Genomic DNA, 14,946 nt, shown 5'->3' on the forward strand with positions numbered 1-14,946 from the left:
CCGGCACTGTGAGGGTTGTCAGTTCTTCGCCAAGAGAATCCATGTACCAGCACATGAGATCCAGACAATACCAGCCTCTTGGCCCTTCGCATACTGGGGGCTGGATATGATCGGGCCCTTCAAACCGGCTCCTGGAAAATTTACATGTGTCTTTGTGCTGATCGACAAATTTTCTAAGTGGATAGAGTACATGCCTCTGGTACAGGCATCCTCAGAAAAGGCTGTTACGTTCCTCGACCAGGTCATCCACCGCTTCAGCATACCCAACAGCATCATCACTGATCTAGGTACTCAGTTCACCAGGAACGCTTTTTGGGACTTCTGCGATGAAAGGAGCATAGTAGTAAAATACGTCTCGGTGGCGCTCCCTAGAGCTAATGGACAGGTCGAGCAAGCAAATGGTATGATTTTGGACACATTGAAGAAGAGGATGTACAGAGAAAATGACAAAGCTCTCGGAAGATGGCTCAAAGAGTTACCAGTTGTGGTCTGGGGCCTCAGAACTCATCCTAGTCGTAACACCGGTGTCTCGCCATACTTTATGGTTTATGGCGCTGAGGCAGTCCTCCCAGCAGATATAGCTTTTAGATCAGCACGGGTAGAGAACTTCGACGAAGGCAAGGTCAATGAAGTATAGGAGCTAGAAGTGAATAGTGCAGAAGAGAAGCGGCTCGATTCTTGTGTACGTACAGCCAAATACCTTGCTGTTTTGTGTAGGTACTACAACAAGAACGTTAAAGAGCGATTCTTCGTGGTCAAGGACCTAGTACTGAAGTGGAAGACGAATCAGGCTGGTGTCCATAAACTCGCAACTCCATGGGAGGGGCCCTTCATGATCAAGGAAGTCACACGACCAACGTCTTACATGTTAGCCCACCTAGACGGTACGGACGTACCAAATTCATGGCACATCGACAAGCTTAGGCATTTCTATGCTTAACTACTGAGATATGTACTCCTCTTGTACTTTCGATTTAATTCAATAAAGCTATTATGATTTCTCCGACCACTATGATTGTGTCACTTTGAATTTTATGGTTATTCTAACTTAGCCAGTCAAAGCCGACCACCATTCCTTCATGGGTTTTTGGAGCAGGCCCTATCTTCGGTTCCTCTCAACGCGTGCATGGGATCCGCTCTCTACGCTACGGGTGATCGGCAGGTCCCCCCTGGTTTGACTTGTTCGCATCTACGTGTGCACAGGTCACGCACCTCACACTCCGACCACATGCCAAATTAGGGCCATACAAACTTTTTAGGATGATGTGTCGAGTAAACTAGTACAACTAAACAGAACGCTAACATGTTCTCACTTAGTTACGCCAACACGAGTTTCAAGCTTAAATATGTTTTATACAAAACAAACAAGCTTATAATGATATACAGTTACGTTATTACAAGCTTGCCTGAAGAGGTACAAGTTTACAATAACACAACTATATCCTTCTTCTACAGCTCTAGCCTATCCTGTTGGCTGGTCGGAGCACGCGGCACCTGCTGCTCGCTACATCCGACATCCTGCTCGAGTCTTGGGGACTCTTGTACTGGTCGAGCTAAAGAGGATGACCCTGCCGATGCCTGGCTGGTCGAGATCGTAGGCTTTGCCGGTTGGCTCACAACTGATGGCGTTTCCAGCTAGCTTGTTGATGGCGTACCCTGTACAGGTGCTGTCCCACCTCCACACAAGTTAATATCGCCAATTATCTTTGAAGATAGGTCCAGCTGGGTCATCCGAAGCTCCTCAGCCTTGTCTAGATTTACTTCCTTCGGGTACCCAGCCTCCAGGCGCCTGAGATCGATCAGGGGGTAGTGGGCACGCACCATGCTTAGCACATGTGCGCCTGTGTACTCACCCGCCTCTTTCACGAACTCTTGGAACCATTCCCATGCCTTTCGGCATCTCTCGACCAGTCCGAGCTGTGGCATCCTTGGTGTTTCCTCTGTAAGCGCTGGGTCGATAAGGTTGAGGACGGGCAAAATGCTAGTTGCCACTTCCTAGCATCGGTTCTTCCATGTGTCCCGATCCTCGGTGATCTCTAGGCATCGCGCCTTCCAGCCATCATGATCTTTTATCATTGTTTCCAGATGCTTCTTGGCATTGACTTTTAAAACTGCAAACCGCACAAGATGCTTCTTGACAAGATAACACGGGCAACAGAATGAGCAAGGTGGTCTAGAACACTTACTTTTCAGTTCCTCCTTCATCTTGGTTGTGCAGTCCTGGAGTTGCGACTAGTTGTGCGCCCGTTTCTTGTTGTCCTCCTTCAGGCGACCACACTCTACAGCCACATGGCTATTCTCCTCTTGGAGACAGACTACTTCGGCTTCTAAGCCTGCACTATAGCTGTTACTACCAACAATGCAACAGCACGTGTCATGCACTTGCTGTGATAAAGTGACAACTTACTTGTTTTTTCCTGCTCTTTGTTACTAAGCTAGACGACTAGGTTCTGGTTCTGTGCCTCCTGCTCCACCCTCTCCTGGTCGGCGGCTTCAAGTTGGTGGCGCAAGCGTTCCACCTTGGCCACCAGTTCTCTATTGCTTGCTGTAATCCCCTCAATCTGGTCGAAGCACTTCTTTCGGTACCTTGCGGTCTTCATCAAGTCCTACATGTAAAAAAAGCTAAGTCAAACAGTTTGACTGGATAGCAGGATCAAATGGTCAAGCCAAACATACCTGGACTTCCGTCACCAGATGTTTTGTCGCTCATTCAACTTTCATGGTCTCTTCGACCTCTGGGATTTCTTCATGCATGACCCATTGGTTGTTCCACCAACGCGACACATATACATGTTGTTGCTTGTCCTAGGGACAGCCTAGGACCTCTTCTACTTCGTCCTCTTTGGCCTCTTGTTCGGGTAGCGGTGATGGTTTGGAGTTTGCAGTCTCTGCAATCACTATGGCTTTCCCACGGACCGTAGCATCGACAAACGTGCTCCATGCCACCTCAGGTTGCTGCTCCTTGGTTCGGTCTGATACCCTTGGCGCCAAAGTATCCCCCTCAGCAGGGTTAGTGCTCGAAGCACTTGTACTTGGCTCGGCTCTCCCCTCGACCAACTACTCGGGGACTGTTGTCTGGCCGCTCGTCTGCTTAGGCTCCGGTGGACTTTCTGCTATAGGTTCCTCCATAGCCGGCTGATGGGCAGTTTTCTCCGCCATTGCTGGCGGAGCCATGCCGCACCCGGCTAGCTGGTCGGGATTTTCGGTGAATGCCGACCTAATATATCAGATATAAGTTCAGAAGACAACAATATTCAATATAAATTGTAAGCTTACATCAAGGTTACAAATACTTACAGCTTGGAAGCACGGAATGATGTGGCGAAGGCGCGTCTCTTCGTCCGTGCTTGCTCCACGTGCTCTGTGGGTGCCACCGGGTCTCTTTCCACGACCAGTACCGACGCCGGGGCTTGATGCTCGACCCCTTTGCCGCTTGTCCTCTGCATTGCAGTGGTCGGTGATGTGAATCCCACTGGCACAGAGGAGCCACCCTGCTCCATTGACTCCAGATGTCTCCTCCTCTTTCGAGGGACAAGTTGGAAGATGTCTGCATCCTCTGTTTCATCATCTGATAGTGTAAAGATGGCCTAACGATGCTTGCTGGCCGCCGACCACTTACCAGCAGCTCTGGTCGCTGCCTCCTCCCCAACTCCGAGCATAGCCCAGTCGACATCTTCGATGCCGGCGCTGGTCTGGGCGGTTGGGCTGGCAACTTGCGGCCAATCTACACCAGGGGGCGGAGACACGAACACTGTTGCTCTATCTCTGCCATTAATCTAGGAAACATAAAGGGGATAACGCAGTAAGTTTCTGTTACAACATAAGACTATGGCTACAAGGCATAATGATTTACCTTTGGGGGAGGTCGGGCGAGCTTGAAAGCGTGCTCGATGTCGCTCAATCTCACATAATTTGGATCAGCTAAGTGAAATAGCTCTCCAATTCTAGCTTTGACTTCGATCTTGTCAAGCGCCTCTTGCCTGGTTCTCGTTGGGTCTGCGCTACCCTGGTACTCGTAGCCAGGATGTACCCTCCTCTGGCAAGGCTGGATCCTTCGGCTAATGAAGTTTCCGACCACGCTCGGACCGTCCAATCTCCTCCATGGGATCAACCCAATTAGTTCTTGGATTTGTTCCAGGTGCTTGGGCTTTTCTGACCAGCTGTTCTTCTTCTCCGGAATGAACCCCACATCGCACAATGTGATTGTGTTCGGCTCCTCGCGGATATAGAACCACTTCTTGTACCAGTCCTCTAGCGATGTGTTCCAAGGGCAGTGCAAGTACTGGAACTTCATCCCGTCACGTAGATTGAGGTACACACCTCCAGCTATCTTCGAGCCGTCGCTTCCTTTCTTCCACAGATAGAAAAGATGATGAAAGAATTCGAAATGGGGCTGGAAGCCACCATATGCGTCGCAAAGATGAATGAAGGTGGAGACAAGAAGAATCGAGTTGGGATGCAGATTGCAAATCCCAATCTCGTAATACAAACAGAGCCCCTGAAGGAAAGGGTGCACTGGAACCCCGAAACCCCGCTTGAAGAAATCTTTGAAAACCACAATCTCACCTGGTTGTGGATCGGGGTACCCTTCTCCTTCCGGTGCGCGCCATCCTGTGAGTGCCTTGTTGTGGAGTACTCCCATGATGACGAGGTCTTCGATCGTCTGCTCGTTGCTTCTTGACTTTCACCACTCCTTCGCCATGACTCCGGCTTTCTTCTAGGCGTCACTCTTCGCCATGAATCCGCCCTTACTGATGGAGGTGGATGCGGTGGAGGGGTGATTGGCGATGATTTCGGAGGTATTAGGGTTGGTAAGAGGAAGAAGAAGGCTGCGGCGGCGAATGGTAATGGGGATCGGTAAAAAGTAACTTACCAGTTCTATATTATAAATAACTAAGAGTTCTGCCGTTTCGTCTACCCGAGATTCTTGGGAGATGTGCGCATGCGCCGCAGACGGTTGTTTTCACAACCTTGAGATCTATGCCAATATATGCGCCCCTTCATTACCAGTGCACGTGCCTCTTTGTTGCTAGTGTGAGAGGGCCCACACTGACGCACCTCCTTACAGGTGCCAAGCGACTATTCGCTTGAAAGGACAAGAAGGCAGTATGACGTGCTATACCTGTCTGCTTTTTTGACCAGACGTGTCAGATTGGACTTGATAGAGTAAGAAGATAAATAAATACAACAAATAATAGTACAAGCGACATTCGTTTCTTCGCTGCATGTCTCGTGCTCAGGGATGGTTCAGACCACTATCGTGCTCGGGGACTGCTCTGACCACTACCGTGCTTGGGGACTGCTCCGACCACTACCGTGCTCGGGGACTGCTCCGACCACTATCGTGCTCGGGGACTGCTCTGACCACTATCGTGCTCGGGGACTGCTTCGACCGCTACCGTGCTCGGGGACTGCTCCGACCACTACCATGCTCGAGAACTGCTGCGACCGCTACCGTGCTCGGGGACTGTTATGAAGAATGCTCGGCGATGGCTCTCCTCGGCTACGTGTGATTTGTACTCACATACAGTCGAGAGACATTTATTTAGACCTTGCTACAAGGTTTATACTTTGCCTTCTAGCAAGCTCGGGAACTACATCGGTACGATGCACCTGCCGGTGCATCTCGTATTGATTGTACGACAATTGGATTCTTAACTCCAGTAGAAATTCTTTTTAGACCCTGGCACCACATGCCTGCGTCACCTACTACCAGGCTCGAGGACTAAGTGGGCACACTTCACCTTGCGGTGAATGTGTTTATTTAATCGACCCCCATGCGTTGACTGATTTTCAGGATTACTATCGTGCTCAGAAACTGTCCTGACCACTGCTCGGAGACCGCTCTCCTCAGCTACATATGATTTGTACTCACATATAGTTGAGAGACATTTATTTAGACCTTGCTATAAGGCTTATACTTTGCCTTCCAGCAAGCTCGGGGACTACATCGGTACGATGCACCTGCTGGTGCATCTCGTATGGCTTATATTATGATTGGATTTTCGACTTGACTGGGAATTCTTTTTAGACCCTGGCACCACGTGCCTGCGTCACCTACTACCAGGCTCAGGGACTAAGTGGGCACACTTCACATTGCGGTGAATATGTTTCTTTTCCGACCCCTATGCCTCTGGTGATCAAGGACGCAACGCTTCAAGACGCACTTACATTTCTTTTCAGAAATACAAGTGGGCACACTTCACAGGATGGAAATCTTTTTCTTTTTTCTTAAGAGCACCATACATTCTTTGGACAACCTACTTCTCCGGTGATAACGGTGGTCAGAGATGTCAAGAACTCAAGCCTCGCTGTTCGGAGAAGGTTAAAATGGCGTGTCGCAGCATAATACATGGTGCTCGGGGACTAGCTATGGGGGTATTAACCCCTATACCCTTACGGCTAGGCTTGGGCTGGCCCAGATCAGAGGGTCCAGTCCACCAAAAGACGACGCGTGGCCCGACCAACCTGTTCGGAGTCCCGCGCAAGGAGTCAGGACAGATTTGGCGACCAAGCAAGATCCTGGTCGGTTAGAATAGGAATCCTTATCCGGGCACCTATGACAATTGTAACTGGCTAGGATTAGTTTCCAGATCTGTAACCCTGCCCCCCGGACTATATAAGGCGGGTAGGGGACCCCTGTAAAAAACATCTCTCATTGACATACAACAATACAATCAGACACAGGACGTAGGTATTACGCCTTCTTGGCGGCCGAACCTAGATAAAACCTCGTGTCTGTCTTGCATCACCATTTTGTTTGTGGCTTGCGCATCTGTTTGCCAACAATCTACTACCTTGGGCATACCCCTAGGTAGACTGTCGACCATATTTCGTCGACACAACACATCGAGGATTATGATGCTGATGCCAGGGTAGGAGACATGTTAAATGACTATCATGAAGCATACTTCGATGAAGGACGTAGGGAGGAGGAGCCAGAGCTAACCACAAAGGCGTATTACGATATGTTGTCTGCGGCACAGCAACCCCTTCATGGGCATGCCAAGGTTTCTCAACTGGATGCCATTGCATGCCTAATGGCCGTAAAGTCCCAATTTAGCTTGAGTTGAGAAGCCTTCAATGTTATGCTGATAATTGTTGGTAGTCTGCTCCCGGATGGTCACATCCTACCAAAGAGCATGTATGAGGCATAGAAACTCCTTCGTGCACTTAAGATGCCATATGAGCAGATACATGCTTGTCCGAAGGGATGCATCTTATTTAGGAAAGAACATGCGAAAGCAAAGTACTGTGTGAAGTGTAAATCGTCTAGGTTCCTGGAGGTAGACTCTGATGATGGTCAGAAGAGGCAGCTCGCCATCCTCGTAAAGATCCTACGGTACCTTCCATTCGTACCAAGGATCCAATGGCTTTATATGACCGAGGAATCCACAAAACAGATGACATGGCACAAATACGGACGTCGATACAATCCTGAGAAGCTGGTGCATCCATCCGATGGTGAAGCATGGACAAGGTTTGATATGATTCATCGTAAGAAAGCTCTAGAGGCTCGTAATGTACGTGTTGCGCTGGCAACAGATGGGTTTAATCCTTATGGAATGGCGGCTGCCTCATACACTTGTTGGCCTATGTTCGTTATCCCTATCAATCTCCCCCCTGGCGTCCTCTTTCAACGACAGAACATATTCTTGTCGTTGATAATTCCTGAACACCTAGGGAATAATATGAGTGTGTACATGGAGCCTCTGATTGATGATTTGATCCGTTCTTGGGAGGAAGGGGTATGGACATACGACCGAGCTACAAAGACAAACTTCAAAATGTATGTTTGGTACCAGTAGTCCCTACATGACTATCCGGCGTATGGGATATTCTACGGCTGGTGTGTTCACGGGAAGTTCCCATGCCCAGTATGCAAGGTGTCTCTGATGTTCATTTGGTTGACGAAGGGTGGCCAAACTTAAGGGTTGGGATGTTGTGTACAAGGTATCGCCACACGGTAAACTACCTATCCCTAACAATCAAGATTACAACATAGACCCCAACACATATGACGGAGAGTTCTTTCAAGAAGATAGGCTTGAAGGGAGTTTTGAGATAGACTTAACCGAAGCTCAGGGAATGGAAGTAGACAATAAAAGTGGTGCTGACGAGGACGTCGGTGATGAGGTTCAGAATGTGAAGGACTTAGAATTACTTCAGCGATTACATCTAAGCAACGATGGTGATGACGACATTCCTCCTTCGGAGCACGGGGATGATTATATCGACATGTGTGATAGTAATGATGAGACCTATGATCCAACTAATCCCGATGATGATGATTATTTCTAATACATGTATGATCCATGCTAATTGATTTATTATTTTCTAAGTATGTTTTGTTTATTTTGCATCTATTTTGATGTATTATCTGTGCTAATTGGTTTACTCTTTTTAATTGCAGGTGATTGTACAACGGTGGGCGGTATGAGGAGGGTAACATCGCTTTATTCAAAAGCGACAGCGACGAGTAAAGGCTCTGATGCAGCTAAGGGGTCCGGGAAGAGACCTCGGGGTAGACCCAAGGGTCGAGCGAAGGGTGGAGGCAAGACGAGGCCACCGTCGCCTGTACCTTCGTCGCTGTCTGAGTTACCTTCCGCTCACTCATCCTCTGAGGAGGAGGTACAGGTGGAGGAGGAGGTAGGGGTGCAGGAGGAGGCAGGGATGGAGGAGGAGACAGGGGGTACCTCTTCCTCTAGTATAGTGTGTGGTTACGAGGTCCCTCGACCCTCCTGAAGCGACCGATACCTCTTGAGAGATGCTCGTTGATTCGACCTGATGGAGAGAAGTAAGTAATTTTATATGTTATCACTAATGTTTCGTTTGATATGTTCAAAATTATAATAGAAACTAATAATTTATCTTAATCACTTGGACAGGGGTTGGAGAAAGGTCGGTGGGGGTGATCACGCACGCCATGTGAACGGCATCCTTGGTCTTTTGATCAAGGAAAAGTTCCTTGGCCTGGTGCAGTTCGGCAGAACTGTCGAGCCGGCCTACACTTGGGCCCACTATGTCGCTGTCTCCGACTCCACTGATTGAGAGGGCAGGTGTTTCGCCGATAAGGCACAGCGTGTCAAGGCTGAGCTTTGGGTAAGTCTTTCTCGCATTACATTGCTCAATACATCGCATTGATTGGACATTAATGACTGGATACATCGTATTACATATGCATGATTTCTGTAGATGCGAGGAGGGATACGAGGCTAAGGTGGATGCTGTGGCTGACAAAGCCACCAAGAAACTCGTTAAGGACATTCACTACGAGGTGCGCATCCAGGCCGTGATCCAATACCACGCGGAATTTCTTGCCGAGAGGATCACTAAAAGGGCGGCAAGAACCATGAGCCTGACCTCGGAACAATACATGAAGGTAAATATAGAATATTAATACTTATTTTTTCTGAGATTAATTGCGCTTAATTTCATCTTATATGTCATATACTTGATGACGTAGGTGCCTCCGTGTTGGTGCGCCTACGATATGCAGTGCTGGGCGTGGATGGTGGAAAGGTGGTGCGACCCCGCGTGGTAGGAGAATCACAACGCTTGCTGGGAGCGGCGTTTGCTAATGTCTGGTCCAACACACCATCAAGGCAACCTCAACCTCTCAGAATACGCGGCTAGATGGGTACGCGAATTCATTTCTTTATTCTAAGGCTCAACTCTGTATAATTTCTAATCATATTACTTTTTTTGCAGTCGGCGTCACATGGTGGCCAGTCCTGCACCCAGTTCATGGCATATGCTTTGGCCCACAAGGGGAAGGCGACGTCCGATGTCGCCTACAACCCAGAGGACCCGCCCTCGGCGTACAGCAACGAGTCCGTCCACAGCCATCTCGAAGGATACACATCGATGGCAAGGGAGGTCCGTGGCCCAGAGTACGATCCGAGCGCCCATGATCTTGATGGAGAAGTGGTCATGAGGGCGGGAGGAGGCAAGAAGTATGGCCGGTTCTGGATTGGCGACGGCACCATCGACACGGCCAGTACTCCCACTCTCTCTCAGATTCGAGCACGGAGCACGGGTTCCAGTCCGGCGATACGCCCACGGTCAGACTCTACACGGTTCCAGATGAACGCACTCCAGGTTATTTCTGTTTTATTTATCGTTCATTGATTTTTACATACTTTTGCATTGTATTGTAACATTGGGATGAAATATTGTAGGCTCAGCTAGAACAAGAAATGAGGCGTCGGGAGGAGCTAGAGGCAAAGATGGAGGCAGAGCGCCAGAGGATGGAGGCAGAGCGCCAGAGGATGGAGGCAGAGATGGCGGCAGAGCGGCAGAGGATGGAGCTACAGATGTTTGAATATGTGAGGGGTGTTTATGCTGCAATCGGTCAACCTCCACCACCGTTTACAACCCCTTCTCCTGCTCCAAATACTGTTTCAGACACTGTGAGTCGCTTTACAACCTTATAATCTAGTTTATGCAGAATCAATCTTACTTTGTATCCTTTGAAAGAGAGTAAAGTTATTTAAAATATGTGTTTACCTTGATATTAATCCTGTCGATGTTGACCTTCACGCCAATCCCTTCTCCTTTGTGCAGCATCAATCGATAGCATCAAATGAGCCTCATGCCCTAGCCCCGTCGCAGTGGAACTCGTGGCCCAAGTGAAGCCCTGTCGCAGTGAACTAGTGGCCTAAGTACTTATGATTTTATTTGTATTTGCATTTGTGGATTACCTGTGACTACTTGTGGTTGTGAATGAGCTGACTACTATTTGTGGATTCTGAAGTTTATTTGCATCTATGTGTTGGTGATATATCTATATGAATTGTCTGTGATGTCTATTGTGAACTATTTGTGATGGATGTGATGTTTATTTGAATATGGTATGTGGCTGTGACCTAACCAATTAAAATGATTATTTGTGGCAGCTTTGCCGAGTGTTACACTCGCCAAAGACCCCTTTTGCCGAGTGCCAGCTGTAAAACACTTAGCAAAGTGGACACACGGCATCATTATGTGCATTCTGGACTTAAAAATGGCATGTTTGCCGAGTGTCCGCCCTTTGACACTCGGCAAAGAAGTCAAATTCTGTCGATTTTGGAACAGGCTTTGCCGAGTGCTCACACTGTGGCACACGGCAAAAGCAGTAAGTTTGCCGAGTGCCACTATTTGACACACGACAAACTGGACAGCTTTGCCGAGGGCCCCAAGTTTGACACACGGCAAAAAGGAAATCTTTGCCGAGTGCCCCACCGTTGACACTCGGCAAACGTGCCGTGACCGTTTCCCCTCCGTCACGTCTTTTTTTCGCCGAGTGTCGTTTTCAGCTCTCGACAAAGTCTTTGCCGAGTGCCCGACAGAAAACACTCGGCAAAGCTACTGTTTGCCAGTACTGTAGATGCCGTGTGCTCTTTGCCGAGTGTTACACTCGGCAAATCCTTTGCTGAGTGTTTTATGACCTTTGCCGAGTGCCTGTGGCACACGACAAACCTACTGTGGTAGTGGAATTCGAATCGCACCGCAGTCGTCGGGTCGAAGAAGACACCCACCGGGCCGCGCACGGTGTGCTTTGAGCGTGGCAGAGCACCACCACCGTTCTCCACACACCTCCCTGCACCGCAGCCCGCCACCCTGCACCGACACCTGTGTCCCCTCTCACCTCCTCGCATGTACCGCTACCCGTTTCCTCCTACCATGAAAAAGGACCACAAGATTCAACACGAAGTGGTAGAGCACGGGCTAGCGGGCACCGGGCGCCGGTGATGTGCTAGGAGTTGGGGCCAGGTCTTCTGTTTTTAGGAGCTCGGGTCCGACGGCTTGGACGGAGACGACCACAATAGCTCATGGTGTGCAAGGATGAAGAGTGGTAGTTATTACGTGGGGCCATTTTATTGGAGGAGAAACAATTCCTCTTTTATTTGAGGGGAGAGGAGAATTTTTTTGTGGCCATATAAAAAAAAGACCGTTTGAGGGCTGCACGTTGGGGCAAGAAAATAGTTTTTTTCTGAAGCATTTGGTTCGGTGGAATGTAACGTAATCCAATTACTCCTGGGACTGAATAACGATACAACTGTTTGTTTCGTTCCTTCCTGTTATGAGATACCGTGTAATCAAATAGAGCTCTATTCATTGCCGATATCGCCACTCCTTGACCCTTTTCTCATTACGTCGCTGATCTCTCACTGCAACACTGTTACCACGTCCGCTCCGAACAAAGTCTGGAATCAATGATCCCACCAATCAAACCCCAGTGAGTTGATTCCATTTTCAGTTACGTTAACCAAACACTATCTTTCTTCTTTAATAGAATAGTTTTATGTCTTTATTGGAGAAGACCGTTGGAGAGATGCTCTTAGCAGGCAAGAAGAGCAGAGACATGAGCACCAGCCGCTGCACACATAAATTGCATAGTTGCTTGTTGTCACTTGTGAGCCAGAATATACTCCAATTAGCAATGCTTACGTATTGCACAAGTAACCGACCGATATGCATGATACGCATCAAAGTGGAGTATCTATAGATATGAGCGTGAGCCTGCTGGCTAAACTTTACCAGTAAGCTGTAGCTTTTGTCATCGAATTGTACGTGTAGAGCAAGCCATGCATGCAGCATCGGGCCAGGACATGGACATGATAGAGCTAGCTAGCTAGTATATATCCACAAGTCATCAGAGAGGCTTGTCGGGTACAGTGGTTCGGTACGTGCATGGTCTCGCTCGCCTCTCAACAGTCCCCATTACTGCCATCCCGGCCTGAGGCCCCAGCAGCTTCCTGACCACCACACCACAAATCCACGGCCCCGGCAATTCAAGCGTTCTGCATGCATCCTAAAATATAAGATATCCAGACAGTTTTAGAACAAAACTTACCCCTCACTAAACAGTTAGTTTAATTGTTAGCTTCCTTAATTTTCTAGTAATACATAGTTTGGAAACGCATGCATGAGTACATAGAGTTGAACAATTCAGAATATCTTATAATTTGAGATAATTTTCGAACCTCAGATACCTCGTATTTCAGGACCAAAAAGATATACTACTCAAAATAGTAGCACGCTCTTTTTTGAAAATGGTAGCATGCTTATTTGAGCATGTACACTTTAGCCTAAAGACCCCCTGTTGAACGTAAGATCAAATTTCACAGGAATGGTACCAGAATCAGTTCATCATTTTCATAGAAAAAAGCCCCCACGAATCAGGAAAATCTCCCACGTTCCAAAAAGACCCTAAACTTAGATTGTCAATCACATGTATTGCCTTTCTTTCACTAATAGTATACAGTACAGTGCTGCTACTTTTGAGAGGCTTTTGGTTCGTGTCCTGAATCTGCTTCGTTCTTCACTCTTTTATCAATGGTGGCGGGCCACACAAGTGTTGGAGCCGCTTACCTCCAAGTGCAACTTGGACTTTATTTGCATCCGGCTGGATCGACGATGCTGCTGCTTGGCGAATTCAGGATTTTAACTTAGGGTATGCGCTCAAAAAGTTCATGTAAAATTCGGTAAATCCATTTTAGTAATCTGTAATAATTGTAAGATTAATAACGTGATTCAGTATACATGCACTAACTAACACGATAAGACTTATATTCATAGATTAAGTTGAAACCATCTACTAAATACAATATAAATAGTTCTATTGACACTTAAAAGTGTCTTGAGGTGGATCGTGAGCATCACCAACAAGTTATACACATCATATACGTGTTGGAGGTCAAGTGACACAACAAAACATCAAAGAAATCGCGTGGCGAAGATAGCGAGCCAAACGAGCCAGAGCCAATGGGCTTAGCCGACTAGGGTAGCGACTCTTGCCTGGAAACCGACTCAGTTTGTTTACAAATCAGTTTTGGGCATGTTTTACAATGCTATTTTTCTGATTATTTTATTTGATGCTTTCTTTTTTTTGATCGGTTTATTCGACACTTTTGAAGAGGCATAAATGTCTTGATCATATTATATTCATCAACTTCAAAGAAATTATCCCGCCTATTGAAAGTGACTATATAATCATCCAAAAGACTATCTCTCATCTTATTTTGTAATATTATTTTCACTAAAACCAGTGCAGAAAATACCCTCGATAGAATTTTGCTTTCGGACACGAGCTTTCCTTTCTGCCATGAGGAACATAATCGACGGATAGAGATTTATTTAGAATACGAAAAGCCAAAAGGAAACACGTGTACGTGCTGAGGTCTGAGGACAGCCTTGCCGTGCGTGGGCCGCATCCGGGCCTTGTGACTTCCCACTTCTCTGATGGATGGGTGATCGGTGATCCATGTGATTTTTTTTTTCTCTTTTTGGTACAAATACATATATAATACGTATATTATATTGGTTATTACTTGCCGGACGGACAGGGTATGGCGGGGCATCAGCGAAAGTTTCTGAGCCTGTTCGGCTGCATATAGGATGGTGGAGGAGAAAAAAATACTGTTCAGGCTGCCGCCGAGCGAACAGGCTGTCTACTGTTTCTTCTTCTCCTGCATCAGGAGCGCCACGGAGGCGAAATAAGCGAACAGGCGACGGGCTCGGGGGCGGCGCTTCTCCGGCCGATTCCGGCGAGTGAGGGCCTCTCGCCGCCCAGCAAAGTAGGGGAACGGCTTCGGGGGACGCCGCTGCATCGTTTGACCGGTGTGTTTCCTCGATTCCGTGCTCTTGCGCTAGATTTTTTTTTTTGCCTTTGCTCGGGTTTCTCCTCCTGGGATGGTGGAGGGCGAGTTCTCTAGGGGTTGTGCGCTGTGCGGCGAGGCTGCGGTTGTCTTCTGCCTAGCAGATGATGCTCTGCTTTGCGCGAGCTGTGACAGGGGAGTCCATGAGGCAAACGATTTGGTGCGTCGCCATAAACGCATATTTGTGCATCAATGCAATCCTAAACATGTTGAACAAACTGAAGCCATGGGAATTGGATGGGGGGCTCTAGCGGTCAAGGATGATCCGATATCCCTCCCCAAGGGCAGTATATCTCGCGACAAT

Source organism: Miscanthus floridulus, chromosome 8 (genome assembly GCF_019320115.1).
Source record: "Miscanthus floridulus cultivar M001 chromosome 8, ASM1932011v1, whole genome shotgun sequence".
Taxonomy (NCBI): domain Eukaryota; kingdom Viridiplantae; phylum Streptophyta; class Magnoliopsida; order Poales; family Poaceae; genus Miscanthus; species Miscanthus floridulus.